We start from the raw sequence: 20,881 nt of genomic DNA on the forward strand, positions 1-20,881 counted from the left end.
TAACTTGATCAAATTGCTGAACGAAGTTGGAATTAATAATATGTTAGAACAAAATTCTGCAGCATGAACAGTAAACGTAATTTGCTTATAACTTGAGCTACAAAACTCCAATTGGAGTGATTCAAAAAGGAGAATAAACTTAAAACAATAAGGAACATTTTCTATGAAGAAAGGTTTGCCAAATTCCAACAGTAAACTGACCAATGAAATAGTAAATTAGGGACACCAAAACTGAAAATTTGACAATTCTGCCTAAAAGACCTAAGTTTTGAAAAAAATGATCAAAACCAACAAGTTTGGTGACCAAAATGTGATATGTGGGTGAAGTTGGAGTTCCCATACCTATTAAGCCTTAGAAAGTCAACTATTTGACTTGAATAGTGTAGTGAATAGTAACCCGAAACACAAAATTTCAAGAACGTCGAATTTAGCACGTTAGAGCTAGGTAAAAGTGAAGTTAAATTTATTATTAGATTTATGCTAAGTTATGGTACTGAAACACTGTGAAATTGTGTATTTCAGTGGAAAAGAATACCGAAACAGAACCCGAGGAGTCGAGTCAAGGCCAACAGGCGACTCGTTTAAGGTTTGTGCACAACATCACTATGCTTTAAAATTCATTGATTAAGTAAATGAAATATGCATTTTACTTTTGCTTTGAATTGTTAAAAGTATTGTGACCTTATTTATGATGTTTTGATTTAAATTGCGAAAGTTATTGTGTATATTTGAAATGACAATGTTTAGCAAATTGTTAAGATAAGTTTTGAAACCACAGTGTCATGACCATATATTTGAACACCTCACTAGCACGACTAGTGGGGGTAATTAGTTTCAAATTTTGATTCCTTCTCTGGAGAAGTGTTGAGGTGTGCCAGTAGAAGAGGATGTGAATGGATATCCATATATTTGAGCTAGCTAGCCTTGTAATGTGATTTCTCTTTAGCCTCTGGCTATTGAAATTCTATTTGTTTCGAATGGCATGATCTAACTGTGGGTTTTATGAAATGTGATTTGATACTTCAAAATGAAATTGTTTGGGATTAAAATCTCACAATGCATGATTTGTAATTAATTCTCATGTTCAGCCAAAGTTTTGAATAAATGTGATTTAAGTTTTGCATAAAGATTATTTTAGTATGTTGTGCACCACTGAGTCCTAGTACTCAGCGATAGCTTCTATTACTGTCGCAGATACAGAGACTAGAGGAGCAACAGATTGAGCTGCTGAGGTGTGAGGAGATATCAGCTTAAAGTCATTGGGTATAATTTATACCCTAATTGTAAATATTTCTTTTGATGTATGTATTGCATATAAAAGAATGGACATGTAAATGGGTCTTGAGCAGCTTGTACAAAGTTTGTATGAAGTTGGTAATAAAAAAATTTAGTTTGAATTTCCTTTAATGTAAATTTTGTAATGATATATATATATATATATATAAATTGTTTTGTCTCTAATGAAATATGAGTGAAACTATTTTATTTAATTTGAATGAAATTTATTGTTAGTATTTTGAGGATTATTAAATTTTGAACTTGAGAAATTGATTGAAATGGTTATAGAGTTGTTGAAATGGATTGAGTGTGATTGTGAAATTGAAGTAGTTATTGGGGAAAAATTTTTAGAAGTGCTTTTTACAGGTATTTGAAAAACTGTTTTCTCAAAATACGGAGGGAACTCTGTCAAAATTTTTATAAATTTTGCGGAAAAATAAAATGGGCCAAAAGTTTTAACTAGTTCTTAACTTCAATTAAATGTTTTAAATACCTATTAGAAAACGCTCACCACTTACCAAAAATAAGAAAATTGTTTTAAAATCCCTTGTAGGGTACTTAATGAGTTATCGGTAGGTGAAGTTCGGTAGTTCATTAGGTATTCTACGGGATCATGTTATGCCTTACAGAGGGGTAAGGTGTGACAAGCACTTTCTTCTAATGTGATACCTTTAGAAACACCTTATCTCCAACCTCATATTCTATGGCCTTTCTCTTCAGGTCAGCATAGGACTTCTGTCGATTTGAGGTGACTTTTAAGTTGCCTCTTATGTGCTTCACTTTTTCCTATGTCTGTCTCACCAGGTCTAGGCCCACTATTTTCTCCTCACCCATCTCTGTCCAGAATAAGGGAGTTCTGCACCTCCTCCCATATAATGATTCATATGGAGCCATTTTTATGCTGGCTTGGTAGCTGTTATTGTATGCAAACTCTACCAAGAGAAGGTATTTCTCCCAACTACCTTCAAAATCAATTATGCAGCTCTGAAGCATATCTTCCAATACCTATCATGTAATTCATGTCATGTCATTACTATCATGTCTTTAACATCTATAACAAATTTACTAAGTTCTAAAGGTTACCTGTATCACCCTTTTAGACTGTCTATCCGTCTGAGGATGAAAAGCCGTACTAAAGTGCAGTTGAGTACAATGACTCCTGTAACTTCTTCTAAAACCTCGAAGTAAACCTCAGGTCTCAGTCAGATATAATCGATGTTGGCACTCCATGTAACCGTACTATCTCAGCTAAGTAGATCTCTGCTAATCTCTCTAGTGAGTAGTCGGTTCTGATAGGTAAAAAATAAGCTGATTTGGTTAATCTGTCAACAATTACCCAGATGGTATCATGCTTCTTCTGTGTTAATAGTAGCCCAGTTACAAAATCCATGGTAATGCGGTCCCATTTCTACTCTGGTATGGATATAGGTTACAACAACCCTGATGGAACCTGATGCTTAGCCTTAACCTTCTGGCATGTCAGACATCTGGTCACAAAATCACCAATCTCTTTCTTCATTCCAGGCCACCAATACTATGCTTTCAGGTCATGATACATCTTAGTACTTCTTGGTTGCATATCATTGTCGACACCATATTTTGGCCGATCCCCAAAATCAATAAATTTCGAAACTAATCCCCAGCACTAAGTCTCCCTTTGCCAGCCAATTACATTTCCGATCTCTCTTTGCCGAACAACCACATTTCCGATCTCTCCTCAAAAGGAATCAAATCAATACTAAGTCCCCATGTCATTTAAAGCCTTGCCGATCTCTCAAACCAATTGTCAAATCTTCCGAATAGTCAATTACATTCCCAATCTCTCTTGTTCAGACGAAACTGAACCAGCACTAGATCTTCATTTTAAAAGTTTAGGAATAATCAAGTTAAGGTTCCAATCCGGTTTAATGGCGATCCCGATCTTAAGTGCTCAAGCCAAATTTCCAATTTTAATCAAGTCCCGTTTAGCGTTGGTTCCCTGCCGATCTCATGCTTATTGTGTTTTCCGACCTCTTACACTTAGATTGACAATCACTTTTAGTTGTTTTAATATGCTCAGACAATCAAGTGCTTAAGTGACTTAGAGATTTTCCGATCACATCCATTCACTGAACAAAAAGGGAATTTCATTTCATATTAAAGTTTGTACAAGTCATTCGGCTGGAGGATCACCCCCAGCCTGATCTACATTTTGCTCGTTTCCTCTCTCACCCTCAGTATGCTCCTCACTATCCTCACCCTCGTCCTGGGGAGCCAGATCTACTATCCAAGAGAAGTCCTCCTCAGGGTACCGATTCTTGAGCTCGGCCAGGAGATCCCTGTGAGCATTCACATAAGCGTCGGCCTCCCTTGTCACTGCCTCTTCCTCTTTCGCTTTGAGCTCCTCAGTGAGCTGAGCAACTTCACCAGCCCGGAGCGCCTGAATCTCTTCAAGAACACGATCCCGCTCAGCCAGAACACGAGCTTGCTCGGCCAGCTTGTCCTCGTAGAACTTCATCTGCCCCTCAATTTCAGATATATAGTTCTGAGCGGATGAGAGTTGGGATCGGAGGGAAGCCACTTTATGACCCATCTTCTCGACCTCCTTACCCAGGCGGTGAGCCTTCTCCCGGACGATATGCTGATTCACTAAGCACTCCACGTTCAGGCTCATGGATCGGGTCAGGATGTCATCAAGATTGTCCGGAGACAGCCTGTCCCGATCCTCCCGAAGGCAGATAGAAGCCCCCAGAACTTTAGCCAAACCCGGATTCTCCCGAACAGTTCGGTTCTTATCCAAGGAATGGATCAGCACTTGAGCACCGCGGGAGAGGGTCCTTGTGGTAGGTTGAGAAGGACCCCCTTCCGCACCCGAAGCGACTGGAGGAGGTGGAGGCGGCTCTTCTTGGCGAGGAGGAGATCGGATCACTTCTACCTCGGGGATCGGCTGCCCCGAAGGTTGAGATGAGCCCCCTTGCATTTCCTCAGCTTCATGCCTGGGTGTCTGGAGCAGCTCCGATCGCTTCATCTCCCGCACTTTCTAGGAGACTTCTCTCTTTCGCTTCCGGCTCTCCTTGGAGGCTTCGCCGCTTGCCATACCTGCACAAAGAAGAGGTCAGTGAGATCGCTAAGGTCCAAAGATCTGAGATATAGAAAAATACCGATGCCGAGGTCAGAGAGCTGAAGCCCGCGATCTTCGCCAGTGATCAATTCCATTGTCCAGTGATGCAGTTCGGCAGTCACTGTGTCCAAACAAGAGAACTTCTCTCTGCCCGCCTGATCTTTCAGCTCCATCACCATCAGGCCTTCTTCCCTATTTAAAGTGATACACTTCGGAAGTACGGGGTCCTGGTGCAGCCAGCTGCGAGGGAAACCCTCAAAGCCGTTCGGGATTTTACTCCTCAGGATAAAGAAGCGGTTCTTCCAATTCTTCAGGGAGGAAGGCAGATCGGTAAAAAGTCCACAATGGGGTTTCGCCTAGAAGAACCAATACTCATCGTCCTTTCGACGAGTCAGCCTATGCAATTCGGCGAATACCTTAGCTGTAGGACGGAGTCCCTTAGCTCGGCAGAGGCCTCGGAAGGCTACTAGGATCCGCCACGAGTTCGGGTGAACTTAAGCGATGCACAATTGGTGATATTTTAAAACTTCCTTGAAGAAGTCGTCCAAAGGGAACCGTAGACCGGCCTTTAATTGTTCTTCGTAGACCATGATCATATCATTCTCCTCAAAGAAGTGATCGGCACGAAGATTGCCATGACACTTAATCAACTCGTAGGAATCAAGCCGAATGTTATACTCTTGGCTGAACGACTGCAGATCGGTTTCTTGAAGGACTGATGGCAGCTCGTCCATGGGAAGATTCTCTCTCCCTGAAGAAGGTACATGCCTTGATGATGCTGCTGGCCCCTGAGTTGGAATAGAAACCCTAGAAGGTTCAGGTCGCACGCTTGGTCCGACCACCTCCACTTCATCAGATGACCACGAGATCTGAACGGAAGGGGGGCTTGTCGCTCTCTGACCCTCGGCGCTGCTCATTTTCAAAGGAAACAAGGAATTTAAACTAAAAGAAGGATCAAAACCCTTACCAGAGTCTGATCGGTGTCGGAAGAACTTGAGAAAACGAGAGAATTTTGAAGTTGTTCGCAAGAAACTAAAAATGACATAAGGGAGCAACTGGCTAACCCTCCCGTATTTATACCCGTCCGAGCATTTAATGCTTACGGTGTCCCAAGCAGCGCATTGGTTAACGAGATCCGCCAGTCTTTTCTGACACGTCTCACGAATATTCCGGAGATTTCATAAAGAGATCGGTTAACTATAGAGCGGCAGATTAAGGTGTTTTGAATTACGAATTGGATAAGGTCATTCAAATTAAGAGTCGGATCAGGTAAATACTTCTGAGATCAGAGAATAACCAATAAAATAATAATAAAAATGATAATTGACAAAATAAAATTTTATTCCAAGGAGATCGGATTACATTAAAGTTCTAATTACATCATGTGGGCGATCTCTAGAGATCGGATTACATTAAAGGTCTGATTACATCATAAGGGCGATCTTTAGAGATCGTTGGAACATCCTACCTAAAAGGCCTATGTCAAAGCCTAGTCTCATGGCTGAGTCAAAAGATGTGTTTGATCAGGAGACCGGCCATCGACAGATGTACAGCTCAGATGGGGTGACTATGACTCTCATGAAGATGGAGAGAGTCATCTCCGCTGTCATCGACCAGAACCGAGCTGTAGTCGGGACGCCCAATGTGGTGAGGAGCCAAATGAACTTCAAGGGGCAGCCACCGATGTTAAGGGGAATATTAGCAGTCTTCTATCCTGAAATCGGTTCGCCGATTATATCGGTCGAACGACTCGAGATTGACACGATCGAGGTCCTCGATCCAGATTGGTTAATTAGTCTGGTTCTCTCACTGTCATCAGATAGGGTCATCATGATTCTTCGATCACCGGGATCATAAACTTTTAGGCAAGGAACAAAGAGGGCAACTGGAAAAAGATCAAAAGTGGTCATCATGTCCGGGAGTGTTGCCGGAGCAGCTGGAATAGGAAAATGAGGAGAAAAGGGGAGAAAATCAAATGCAGGAGGTTTCCCTGTTGAAGGTATATATAGAGGAGGTCCGAGCATTTATTGCTAAGCAGAAAACGAGGCGGGCGCCTCAAAAATTAAGGGAAATAAATGCTTTGACTGAACCGAACCCGATAAAAGGGAAGACCAGAATGATAGAGATCGGTAGAAGGGTGGCCGGCATGAAAGATCGGAAAAGGAGCGTGTTAGGAAGATCTGAAAAGGAGCGTGTTAGGAAGATCGGAAAGGAGAGGAGGTCGGATAGCAAAGAGAATAAGACAACTTCCGCTAACTGTCATCATAATCAGAGCCGAGGTAGTTAAAGCAAACGAGATCCCCACCGCACGCCTCAGAATCGCCCGCATCACTGACAAGTACCAGAGTATGTCACGACAGTGCTGTACATCTCAATCTCCACCGTTGATCTCATTTGTAAGGACGATCCCGGAGCCCTTGGATCAAAGAAGAAGACGACAAGACCGGCGCCTTTTATTCCCAGCCCTCGGATCGCCCCAGACAAGAGAATTTGGGACCGTCAGATTAGAAGAGGAAAAGGACAAATATTCTGAAGGGGATCTCGGTAGTTCGTTCTGATTCTCTTTAATTCCTGAGCCTCAGATCATGTCCTTTGAAATCCTGACCCTCCATCTCCCTCAAAATAGATCCTGACCCTTCAGGGGAAGCACCCGGTTCCTATAAATACCCGCATGAAAACTGTTCAAAGGGGGACGAAATAGTGAATATAGCGGAAGGACTCTGAAACTTAATTCAGCTCGTTACTCTGCTATTCTTGAGCTTTCATAAGAAAAACTTTTGAAACCAGTTTTCTGAAGTGTTTTCTTGAAAAGGGATTCCTGAATACTGAAACTCTCTATTTTCAGTTCATTCATTATCCTGTGACGCTCTCACTTTCAGTTCTTTGTTATCTTTGTTCCGCTCCCATTATCCAAGCTCAACTTCACTCATACTCGGTTATAATTTTGATCGGACGGCATTTTAGTAAGGTATTCTTCATTTCAAGGCAAACCTTAGTCTTCGGGTTATCAGCCCACGGCCCCGTTACGTTTTGTGATCCCGTAGTTAGCTCAATAGATTCGGCTTCCTACAAGTGAGTGCTTATATCGCTGCTTTATCAAGTGCTTGTTTCTATTTTACGAATTTCCTTTATTTCTGTTTTTGTAATTTTCACCAAGTTTATATTGCGTTAAAAAACGCGTAAAAGGTTATTCCTAAGTTTACTTCTTTGTTAATCAGTCTATTCTTTTTGTCAATCTTCGTTACTTCTAAATGCAAGAGTTCTAGTTGGACAAAATATAGGTAACCATATCTAAAGCATTTCTTTAAAATGAAAGGTCTGAATAATAAGTCGGGAAAATAGCAAAATTGAATCATTAGGCTAACACAGAAGACGATTGGATAAGACGTCACAAGGCAGAGTAAAACCGAACATAAGATAAATAAATGGGATAGATCGGGTATCAAAAGGTACTGGTAAGGCGATCACATAGGAAGGTCGGAAAATTCAGTTTGATATCCCATGTCTAGTCACAAGGTACCAATAAGTTAAAAGAAGCCTTATTACGAGCCCCGGCATCTTTGAATACCAGAACCCTTAGTTCTAGGCTTTTGTGACGTGTAGCTGTAATGAAATTTTGAGAGATCGGAAAAGTTCTTATCCGACTCCTATTAAAATAAAAGAGATCGGAAGAAAGTTCTTATCCGACTCTCACCTAAAAATTTTAATAAATATTTAAAAGGAGATCGAAGGAGAGTTCTTATCTGATTCTCAATCTAAAATTTTAATAAATATTTAAAAGGAGATCGGAGGAGAGTTCTTATCCGATTCTCAATCTAAAATTTTAATAAATATTTAAAAGGAGATCGGAGGAGAGTTCTTATCCAGTTCTCCATCTAAAATTTTAATAAATATTTAAAAAAGAGATCGGAGGAGAGTTCTTATCCGGTTCTCAATCTAAAATTTTAATAAATATTTAAAAAAGAGATCGGAGGAGAGTTCTTATCCGATTCTCAATCTAAAATTTTAATAAATATTTAAAAAAGAGATCGGAGGAGAGTTCTTATCTGATTCTCAATCAAATTTTTTTAATCTAAAAGAGGTCGGAGGAGAGTTCTTATCCGATTCTCAATCAAAATCTTTAATGAATATGTGAAAGAGGTCAGATGAGAGTTTTTATCCGATTCTCAAATCGAATTATTTATACGCACAATAATCCCTAAAATAAAACCAATATGCAACAGCCACTCACTAAGGTTGTCTCATTTACTTATGTATCTGGGTAATCCGGATTAGTGAAATATCAAATATTCCTTTCGTCAAAAGGATTAACATTTCCATTTAAACCCTCCTAACTATCAATTCTAATTTATAAAGAACGTGAAGTTAAATCTGCTTACCCTCATTGAGGGACGAGGTGGGGTGCCTAACACCTTCCCCACCCGTTTTCGGACCCCGAACCTAGAATCTCTGTTTTTGAAGTGGTTTCATTTTAATTTACTTTCACAAATGGTTTTCTTTAATTTCCCTCAAAATTAAAGTGGCGACTCCTCACTTTTCCACTTTGGTGAGTGTTCGTCCAGGCGATCGCAAAACACCTTGCGACAGCTTGGCGACTCCACTGGGGATATTTGAACTTAACCCCGGTCTAGAGGTCCAAAAGAAGATTTAATTTTGCGATCAAATCATAGTTAGGTGGGCTCACTCCGCGAAATTTTATACGTTAATTATTGTTATTCCTGCTAACTATTTTGCTTGTCTTGTTTGTTTTACTTCCTACAGCGCTCTTCGTCTAAAAAAAAAAGAGAAAATTTCCCCCTGTATTGGGAAGAGGTAAAGATGTCCCTTCACATACTGAACACTCACATGATGTCCTCACACACTTCAGCCCTATACCCGGGCTTTCTTACCCTTTTAGGGAAATAGGAGGGGGTCATGTAGCGGTACCCGTGGGTTTTTACCCCGTTAGTATCCGTGAAGGCTTCTGCTCAAATTGAAACTCGTTCTATTCACTGTGATACCCGTGGAATTTTCCCGACAGTATCATGAGGAATAGAATGGGGCTCTACTGTTTACAGTAGGGGCAATTTGGGAACCTGTGGCTTTTAGAAAATTAGACCTTGAGCTTAAACTATCACGATAGCTGGACGCCGTATCAAGCTACCCTATAAGATAGAACTACCCAATTAGGTAGCACCCAGCCGGTACTAGGACTCTCCTTATTTTAGGACAAAAGGGGCATACTTACTCTTACCCTATTTTTCTTGTGTTCTATTTAGTTCTTATTTTTTAGGGTAATCTTGGATCATACTGTTAAGAAAACCTACACACTTTCCTACTTTGATAAATGTGTAGGTGTCACTCCACTAGCAGTATAATTCAAGATTACCTGAATCTATCCTGCTAACAAGTTTTTCCCGCAGGCATCACCAAATAAAGGTCTGTAAAAGGATAAGCATCATTTTTAACATGGCATCTTCGAGTCAGTCGGCAGAAGAAGTTCTTAAGTCAGAACAGAATGCTAAACCATGGCCCCAAAATAGTTCAGTGCCCCCACACAGTGATACTAGCTCATTACTTCCATTGGACCTGAGCAAGATTGAAGTCAGAATGAACAGTCTCGAGGGTCTGATCAGTGGTTGGAAGTCATTTCCCGATCAGGTCAAAGCACAATTTGAGAAGAAATATGGGAGGATTGCAACCTTGATGCGAGTTAAAGTTCAAGTCTCGGCACTAAAGGCCATGTTGCCAGTTTGGAATCCTAAGTTTGGGGTATTCTCTTTCAACGACATCGATACTGCTCCCACTATGGAAGAATATCAAGCATTGCTAGAAATCCCTTATGCGGCGCAGAATCGGATTTACCTACACCTCGAACATAGGCAGACCTGGAAACGGTTCACACATATGCTGGGGATCCCACCAGAAGAAGCAAAGGCGAGAGAAACTGTCAAAGGAAACACACATGGATGGTATTGGACTTACCTCAAGAAAGGGTTGGATCAATGCATCCAAGATGAATAGTGGGATCAAGCTTCATTGATGCTCGCTTTAGCAATCTACGGCCTGATCTTGTTCCCTGAACCTTCCGGAATCATAACCTGCGGTGTTGTGGAAATGTTCTGGGCAGTAGAGAAACAGAAGGTCAATCCAGTACCAGTAATACTTGCCGAGACTTTCTTAACCCTTACTTACTGCAGACAGCAAGGCAAGGGGTCTATTAAGTGTTGTTCTCAATTGTTGCATCTCTGGATTATCAGTCATATGTGTCCTATGGAGACAAAGGGATTGACTTGGTACCTTGACCAACCTCTCATCGAGAAAATGACCCGATTAGTAATCAGCCCGAAGGATGAGCCGCAGTGGCAAGAATGGATTTTGAGCTTCAATAGCCATGACTACTGCTGGAGGAAGTTGTGGACGTCGGGTCAATCCATTTTGATCGGCACGGGGGGTAATCAATCGGTATCCCTAATCGGAGTGACTGGATACACAAGTTACACTCCGGCATTAGTAATGAGACAGTTTGGCTCAACATAGTTCAGAATCAACATTGAAGAATACCACCAAGGTCATTTCTACCATGAGCTCAAGGAAGAGGAGGGGTTGAAAATAGCTCGCAAATCTTGGGAAAACATCACTCTGATGGAGAGATCGCCTAAAGGTCCGAGTGCCACGGGCGATTATCTTAAATGGAGGGCTGACAGGAACCAAGAACACTTAACTGCAGATTCAACAAAATTCGAAGACAGAGACCCCCGCCGAAACATCCTATCAGAAGAAGCTAATAATCATCTGGCTGATTCACTACAGAAGGCAAACACTGAGAACTCGCAACTACAAGAACAAATAAAACAGTTGGAGGATCAACAGCAGAACCTTAAAAGAAAAGTAAGAAGACTCAGGGAAGAGGCAAGAACCGAAAAGATGGGCTTCGAAGAGCAAGAGGCACGGTGGGAAAAGGAAAAAAGCTCTCTCCAAGCTGTGATAAAAGAAGTAGAAGTACAGAATAGTAAGCTTCAGGAAAAAACGAAATACCAAGAGATACTCGTAGAAGAGTATAAACAAGAAAACAAAAAGAAGAAGCTCGAATTAAAGGAACAGGCACTACTTATCAACGATATTCTGAAAGAATGTGCTAAGGAAAGGAAGGAAAAAGAAAGACAAGCTGCTCTCTATCAGGAACTGAAAGAGAATGTTGACCAGCTGGAGAGAACGATAGCACAGGGAAAACAAGAACTCCTACCTGAATCCGAGTATGCTCTGAAAATGTTCAACCCTGCCAGACAAGAAGAAAGGTTATATGAGTATCTCAGAAAATGTCATCTCATTATAAAGAACCTCCCTGAGCCTAGGCCGATGTAAAGAATGCTGTGTACAAATTATTTAGTTAATAGAATGATTTTTGAGCCATTGTTTAGCAAAGTTGTGAATGAATAGTATAACTCCCGTAGGAACCCCCTCGCTAGGGTTATGCAAAAAATTGGATGTGCCATATGGACTGGTATCATAGATGCGCATTTAATCCAGTCATTCACAGTCAGACTATTGAGTGATGCCATGATAAAATTGATACAATCATCCTTCTACAGATTTCATTTTGGCTCCCAAACGCCACTATCCTTTGTCCGAACCAGGACCTTTAGTTTTTTTTACGAAATTCAAAATTCACTAAAAGCTTTTTTATACTTCCTACAGAAAATCAACATTACTTCAAACAAAGCAAGTCTGACCCGGCACACAGTTCAACCCAAATGAGTGTACTTAACTGAAAGATCCCAAACAAAGAAGATAATGGAAGGTCAGGAACAAGTACAGAACCTACAAGGGCAAGTGTCATAGCTGAAAGATCAGGTCTCAGAACTCATGAGACTAATGAGGGAGATGTCCCAAAATAAACCCGCTTCAGAACCTAACCTACCACTACCTCCCCCACCACCTACAACGATGGATCCTCATCAGGCTTCAACCTCTTTCACCTTTCAGTCACCTATCCCAGATCCGACAATCACTGTCAACTCGGCTACCATAAATAATGACCTACCTTTCTCCCATTACCCAGTCGTCTCAAATGCCGTCTATACTAATTCCTCCAGTTCACTCCGCCCCTCATCTCCCAACTAGGGAAGCATTTCATGCAGTAGGAGGAGAAAGTAAGACCAGGGAAAATGAGAAGCTGTCTGCTCTAGAGGAGAGATTAAGAGCAATAGAGGGGCTGAACATGTATGGTTCAGTCGATGTGGCATCACTGAGATTGGTGCCAGACGTGGTGGTGCCACCCAAATTCAAAGTCCCGGATTTCGACAAGTATACCGGGAACTCAAATCCCCGCATTCACCTGGCAACCTATATTGCCAAAATGTCTACCTTGACAGAAGATGACAGACTTCTCGTCCACTTCTTTCATGAGAGCCTCTCCGGAGCAGCCCTGAGATGGTGTATACAGTTGGACAGGAGCAAACTGCGCTCCTGGAAGGATTTAGCTGATGCCTTCTTAAAGCAATATAAATTTAACTGTGATGTGGCCCCCACAAGGAGGGACCTTCAAAACTTGGTGCAGAGAGACAGGGAAAGCTTCAAGGAATATGCCCAAAGATGGAGGGAGAAGGCTGCAGAAGTATATCCTTCAGTAACCGATAATGAACTATGCTCCCTGTTCATCGAGACATTGAAGGCTCCTTATTTCAATCTAATGATTGGGAATACCTCCAATAGCTTCTCGGATATTATCCAAGCGGGTGAGAGAATTGAGGCCAACTTAAGGATGAGACGACTACAGGAGTTGGCTGAGAACCCTGTGAAGAAGACTACCAGTTTTGGCAAGAAAAAGGAGGGTGATGTGCATTCCATCACCCGGTAGAACAATTATTCCCCACTTCCCCAAAATAACTACCGGCCGTATCTTCCCCCTCATGGCCAAACATTTGCCAACATTCCACCTCCTTTCCCAAATTATCCACACCCATGCCCACAGTATCCTCCACCTACAAATTACCAATCCAGATTGCCTCCTCCACCTACCCAACCCAGGCCACCTCAAAATAATCCCAGACCACCAAGAAACCCTGATCCACCCCTTCCCCTCCCACTCAGTGAAATATACCCATACCTCATCGGTATAAACTAGATAGTACCAGTTTCTCTAGACCCAATTCAGCCACCATACCCCAGGTGGTATGATGCCACTGTCCGTTGTGAATATCATGGAGGGACACAAGGGCATTCAACTGACAATTGCGGGGCACTCAGAGGGAGAGTGCACGCTTTAATCAGAAACGGGTGGTTGAAGATTGAGGGGAATGGTTCCCTCCCCAATGTTACCTCAAACCCGTTGCCCAATCATAATGTGGGCAATGGTGTAAATATGATAGAGTCTGGCGGAGAAGGGTCAACCCCAGAGGTAGATAATCTGATTCCTCACTTTGGGGCAATTTTTAGGATGGCAGTAAGGGAAGGTTACCTCTACCCTCAAGCACCGGAACCTGAAGATGGGGCAAGTTGCTCCTATCATGGAGAGGTAGCTAACCACCAGCTGCGGAATTGTGAAGAGTTTAAGCAAGAGGTTCAGAACTTACTGTCCCTCAAACTTCTGAGATGCCAGACAAGGTCAAGGATGGAAGGGGGAGTGAACACAGCTAGATTCAGCCAAAATGCTTCCACCTCTAAACCCAGAATCACCTTCTCACCCCCAGTAGCCTCACCACCAGTGACGATTATCTAAACCTCGCCTCAGCTCCCTGTCACCAATACCCATGCCATACCTTGGAATTATAACTTCCAAGTTTTCACCCAAGGAGCGTCAAGCAATACGTCGGCTCCTAATCTTGCTTCACCTCCGGCACCTCCAAAACTGTGCTTCACTCCCCATGAGCACTTCAGAATGACTTACGCTGGACCTACTAGCAATACTACTCCCCAACCTAATCCTCAGCCCGCCACTGCCACAAAATCTTCCCCGCTTGAATCAGAGGTTGAGTTTATAACCAGAAGTGGGAGATGTTACGGGTCTGATGAAAAAGAAAAGAAGAAAGGGAAAGTAAAAATGGGAGAGTCATAGAAGAAAACAGAGGAGGAGGTTGAGAAAACGGAGGAAGTAGAACCTACCAGACCAAGAGAGGAAGAGGAGCTGCTGCTTCAAATAATGAAGCAGAGTGAGTATGATGTGGTGGAACAATTAAGGAAGACACCTGCCCGAATTTCACTATTGTCACTAATTTTGAGCTCTGATATGCACCGTCAAGCCTTGCAAAAAATCCTGGATCAGGCCTTTGTGAACCCCGACATCACACCGGGGCAGTTCGAGAAGATAGTGGGACAAATCCAGGCATCCAGTTTTGTCACCTTTCCTGAAAAAGAGATAGATCTTGCAGGCTTGGCATACACTAAAGCCCTCCATGTGACAATGAAATGTAAAGGTTGTATAGTGGCCAAGGTCCTTATTGATAATGGATCAGCACTCAACGTATTGCCCAGTGCCACTTTGGCCAGACTACCGGTTAACCAATCGAATATACGTCACAGTGCCATGGTGGTAAGAGCCTTTGACGGTACAAGAAGAGAAGTGCTGGGAGACATTGACTTGCCACTCTAAATTGGCGCATGCACCTTCAACGTCACATTCTAAATGATGAAAATAGAATCGGCCTACACTATATTGCTGGGGAGGCTGTGGATCCATTCAGCAAATGCCGTTCCTTCAACTTTGCATCAGAAGATAAAGTACATCATGGACGACAAAATCATCACGGTGAAAGGGGAAGAAGCCATATTGGTCACTAAGCCACAATCACTTCCTTATGTGAAAGCGGCTGAGGAGTCGTTGGAAAGCTCCTTCCAGGCCCTCGAACTACAAGAAAACATTTCAAGAAATGAAGGGGCTATGGCTATGGTAGCCAAAGTGATGTCGAAGAATGGGTATGAAGAGGGCAAAGGCCTAGGAGCCGCATTGCAAGGGATTGTTGAACCTATACCGGCTATCCAGAAGGTGGGCCGTTGCGGTTTGGGTTATGAGGAAGATGCCCTCATGGATGGGCGATTCTGGTTGAGGAACAGACTTCGGGATCAGAGATTCGATCAGAAAATAGAGAGAATGAAGGTAGTCCCGAGAATCACGGAAGTCTTCACTAAACCGGTCATTGAAAATCCGGCAGATATGGAAGAATCACCTGATGAACCATCCATCGATGTTATCCACTTGGATTCCTTATATGAGGCTCTGGTCTCGCCAATGGCTGAGGGGCAAGAACTGGACAACTGGACAGCAGAGGACATCCCTGTACTTAATTTCGAGTAAAGTACCTTTGGTTATCTACACTTGATCATTTTGTCCATGGTGGCAAGTGTAACATTGTAAATGGACCCTTTTCTTATGTCATAAATCTTAATGAATTAATAGCGCATTTTATATCCGATTCTCTTTTCTTTCCATTTGAATTCCATCCTTATAATATATTCTATTTTCGTTCATTCAGGACCATTCATCAATTAACACCTAATAATTTAATAGACTCAGAAATTCCTCTGATTAATTTTGAAATCCCCATAACTGCCATTACTTCAAGTGATTTTGAGGGGGAGCTCACAGAAGAAAGGAATGAAAAGGATGAACCTTCCCTAGTGCCTTGTGGGGACGAAACGCGCACCATAAACTTAGGCACCGAGGAAGTAAAAAGGGAACTTAAGGTTGTGGAGAGCGAAGAATTGGGAGATATGATCAGTTTTCTCAAAGAATTCCTAGACGTGTTTTCCTGGAGCTATGATGATATGGTTGGTTTGGACCCCCAAATAGTGACGCACAAATTCCCCTAATTCCAGGGACAATCCCGGTAAAGCAGAAGCTAAGAAGAATGAATCCTGACACACTGCTCAAAGTTAGGGATGAGGTCAAGAAACAGTATGATGCTGGGTTCCTGGAAGTAGTCAATTATCCCCAATGGATAGCTAACATTGTCCCCGTGATGAAAAAGGACGGGAGAGTTAGGGTATGCATTGATTACAGGGATTTTAATAAAGCAAGCTTGAAAGATGATTTCCCGCTCCCTCACATTGATATGTTAGTAGACAATGCTGCGGGATTGGGCAGGTGTTCGTGTATCGACGGGGCATCAGGATACAATCAAATCCCAATGGACGAGGGAGACAAGGAGAAAACTGCTTTTATCACTCAATGGGGGGTATTTTGCTATCGAGTCATGCCTTTCGGGTTAAATAATGCTAGCGCCACCTACCAACGCGGTATGGTCACATTATTCCACGACATGATGCATAAAGAAGTGGAGGTATACGTGGATGATATGATCATCAAATCCAGGAGAGAAGAGAGCCATGTGCAGGTGATGAGGAAAGTATTCGAGAGGCTCAGGAAATATCAGCTGAAACTGAACCCTGCCAAATGTATATTCGGAGCTAGATCTAAGAAATTGTTGGGATTCATAGTGAGTGAGAAGGGAATTGAAGTTGATCCAGACAAAGTTCGAGCCATTCAAGAGATGCCATCCCCAAAAACAGAAAGGGAGGTGCGCAGTTTCTTGGGGAAGTTGAACTACATATCAAGGTTTATCTCCAATCTCACCGCCAAAGCCGAACCTATTTTTAGGCTACTCCGAAAGAACAACACCACTCAATGGGATTCAGTTTGTCAAGGGGCTTTTGAGAAAATCAAGCAGTACCTGTCCAACCCACCAGTATTGGTTCCGCCGGTGGCAGGAAGGCCTCTGATCCTATATATGGCAGTCCAACAAAGCTCAATGGGATGCGTTTTGGGGCAACATGATGATACCAGCCGGAGGGAGAGGGCTATTTATTACCTGAGCAAAAAGTTCAATGAGTGTGAGTCAAGGTATTCTTTCCTAGAGAAAACTTGCTGCGCGTTAGCCTGGACAGCGAATCGCCTCAAGCACTACATGTTGAATCACAAGACATGGCTCATTTCTAGAATGGATCCTATTAAGTATGTATTCGATAGCCCATTCGTGCCAGGAAGAATAGCCAAACGGCAGGTCATATTATCCCTTTATGACATTGTCTACATGACCCAGAAAGCGGTGAAAGGTAGCTTGATTACTGATCTCCTAGCAGAAAACCCTATCCAGGATTATGAAGCTCTGGATTTTGAGTTCCCTGATGAGCATATTAACGAAATAGACTGCGGAGAAGAAGAGCCAACTGATGTATGGGAAATGTATTTCGACGGAGCTGTCAATTTGTCCGGTAATGGAATCGGAGCTGTATTGGTATCCCTGGATGGGAAACATTTTTCGATAGCTATCAAGTTGAGGTTTGACTGCACCAACAATGTCGCGGAATACGAAGCTTGTGTGATAGGTTTACAGGCTGCCATTGAAATGAAAGTCAGGAAGTTGCAAGTATATGGAGACTCAGCCCTGATCATTTATCAAGTCAAGGGAGAATGGCAAACTAAGGATCCGAATCTAATCCCATATCAGAAGTACTTACTGGAGTTGATTAAGAAATTTGAGGAAATCTCTTTCACTCACCTTAGTCGAGACAAGAATCAATTTGCAGACGCCTTGGCCACCTTGGCTGTTATGGCTCAAATTGAAGAAGGGCAGACGACTCAGGTATTAAAGATTAAAACAAGGAATGAGGGCTTACTGCTTCATGATCGAAGAAGAACCTGATGGTAAACCTTGGTATCATGACATCCTGGTTTACATCAGAACCAGAGAGTTCCCTTCAGGGGCAAGCAAAAACGAAAGGAGGATGATTCGGAGATTAGCATTGGGATACTTCCCCAGTGGAGAAATTCTATACAAAAGGAGCTCCAACGGCGAATTGTTGAGATGTGTGGATGCGAAGGAGGCAAACAAGATCCTTTTGGAGACTCATGAGGGAAACTGTGCAACCCATGCCAACGGGCATATGATGGCTAAGCAAATCATGCGACGGGGATATTTTTGGACTACCATGGAAAATGATTGCGTCGAGTATTTCCGAAAGTGCCATAAGTGTCAAATCTACGCGGATCCGATAAATGTTCCGCCTCACCAGTTGTTCAACCTCGTCTCACCTTGGCCTTTCGCAATGTGGGGCAACGATGTGATTGGTCCCATCAACCCTAAGGCATCCAACGGGCATAGATTTATCCTGGTAGCCATCGACTATTTTTCTAAATGGGTCGAAGCAACATCATATGCTCATATTACACAGAACATATTTCTCAAATTCCTCAGAAATAATATCATCTGTCGGCATGGCCTCCCCAATGAAATCGTCACAGAAAACGCCAAGAATTTGAATGGTCCAAAGATCCAGAAGTTATGTGATCAATACAAGATTCGACACCTTAATTCCTCCCCATACCGTCCCCAGATGAATGGAGCGGTGGAAGCCGCAAACAAAAATCTCAGAAGAATAATCCGGAAAATGACGATCACTTATAGGGATTGGCATGATATGCTCCCCTATGCCCTTCACGCATACCGGACCTCTGTAAGAACATCAATTGGGGCAACTCCGTACTCACTGGTTTACGGGATGGAAGCTGTATTGCCTATCGAAGTTGAAATTCCTTCCCTAAGGATTCTGAAGGAATCGGGGATTGATGAGTCGGAATGGATCCAGTCAAGATTGGACCAATTAAACTTGCTGGATGAGAAGAGGTTAGCAGCAGCATGTCATGGGCAGTTATACCAGAGAAGAATGGCTAGGGCATTTGACAAAAGTGTTCGCCCTCGCGAATTTCAACCCGGGGACCTAGTTCTGAAGAAAGTTCTCCCGAATCAAAATGATCCCCGGGGTAAATGGTCACCAACCTACGAGGGACCCTATGTGGTTAAAAAGGCATTTTCTGGTGGGGCCTTGATCTTGACCCACATGGACGGCGAAGAATTTCCAAGACCTGTGAATGCCGACACCGTCAAAAGATACTATGCCTAAAAAAAAAAAAGGGTTGGGGTGAAAACCAGAAAGGGCGCTCCTAGCAAAATGTGTGAAAGAAGGCGAAAACCCTCAAAAGGCGATTTCTGCAAAATGAGTGAAGGATGAAAACCCGAAAGGGCGTCCTGAAAGAGTGAGCTAAAAAAAAAATCTAGGGGTGAAAACCCGAAAAGGGCACCCCAAGAACCAAAAGGGGAGAAATAAGGAGCGGGGCATGAAACTGAGAAGGAAAATAAACCGTCATGACATGGGACTTCAGAGTACTAGAAATAATGGCAGTTAAGGGACTTCAAAGCTAATCACAAGGAATTGTGTGAGATCTATCCTTGTACCCATTTTCTTTGAAACTGTACCTTTGTTTCTTAAAAACATAATAAAGCCATACTTTATTCTCTTTGCTTTTATCTTCTTGTAGACTCACTTTTCAATATTATCCTTCTTCAATCTCTTTATCTAATGCGCTATTAATCATTTAAAATTTTGCCATAAGATTAGGATTTGAAAATTGATAACCTCACGTACTTTGCTATGAGATTTGCAGGAAATGGCCTACAAAAAAAAAATAGAGGTGAAAACCTGGAAGGGCGCTTCTAGTCAGGTGGGCGAAGGGAAAGTGAAAACCCGTAAGGGCGCTTTTCGTAAAATAAGAAGAAAGTCTGGAACAGAAAAGGGGCATCCGGAGAAATGGGGTCGTAGGTCAAGTCTTGCAACTCGTCCTCCATTAATCATCGGCTTTCAGGATCCTGTTAAGTACACTTCATCAGGGAAGAACTTCTCGTGTTGAGATTAGACTTGCTTTGTAAGTTGATTTTAATTTTTAGCATTTTAAATTTCCTGTTAATCAACCTCTGGTTCCTTGATCTAAGTTGATTTTAATTTTCCTGCATTTTAAATTTTCTGTTAATCAACCTCTGGTTTCTTGATCTAAGTTGATTTTAATTTCCTACATTTTAAATTTCCTGTTATCTACCTCTGGTTCCTTGATCTAAGTTGATTTTAATTTCCAGCACTTTAAATTTCCTGTTAATCAACCTCTGGTTCCTTGATCTAAGTTGATTTTAATTTCATGCATTTTAAATTTCCTGTTAATCAACCTCTGGTTCCTTGATCTAAGTTGATTTTAATTTTCAGCATTTTAAATTTCCTGTTCCTTGATCTAAGTTGATTTTAATTTTCAGCATTTTAAATTTCCTGTTCCTTGATCTAAGTTGATTTTAATTTTCAGCATTTTAAATTTCCTGTTAATCAACCTCTGGTTCCTTGATCTAAGTTGATTTTAATTTCCTGCATTTTAAATTTCCTGTTATCAACCTCTGGTTCCTTGATCTAAGTTGATTTTAATTTCCTGCATTTTAAATTTCCTGTTATCAACCTCTGGTTCCTTGATCTAAGTTGATTTTAATTTCCTGCATTTTAAATTTCCTGTTATCAACCTCTGGTTCCTTGATCTAAGTTGATTTTAATTTCCTGCATTTTAAATTTCCTGTTATCAACCTCTGGTTCCTTGATCTAAGTTGATTTTAATTTTCTGCATTTAAAATTTCCTGTTATCAACCTCTGGTTCCTTGATCTAAGTTGATTTTAATTTCTTGCATTTTAAATTTCCTGTTATCAACCTCTAGTTCC

The sequence above is a fragment of the Hevea brasiliensis genome, chromosome 4, assembly GCF_030052815.1.
Source record: "Hevea brasiliensis isolate MT/VB/25A 57/8 chromosome 4, ASM3005281v1, whole genome shotgun sequence".
NCBI classification, from domain to species: domain Eukaryota; kingdom Viridiplantae; phylum Streptophyta; class Magnoliopsida; order Malpighiales; family Euphorbiaceae; genus Hevea; species Hevea brasiliensis.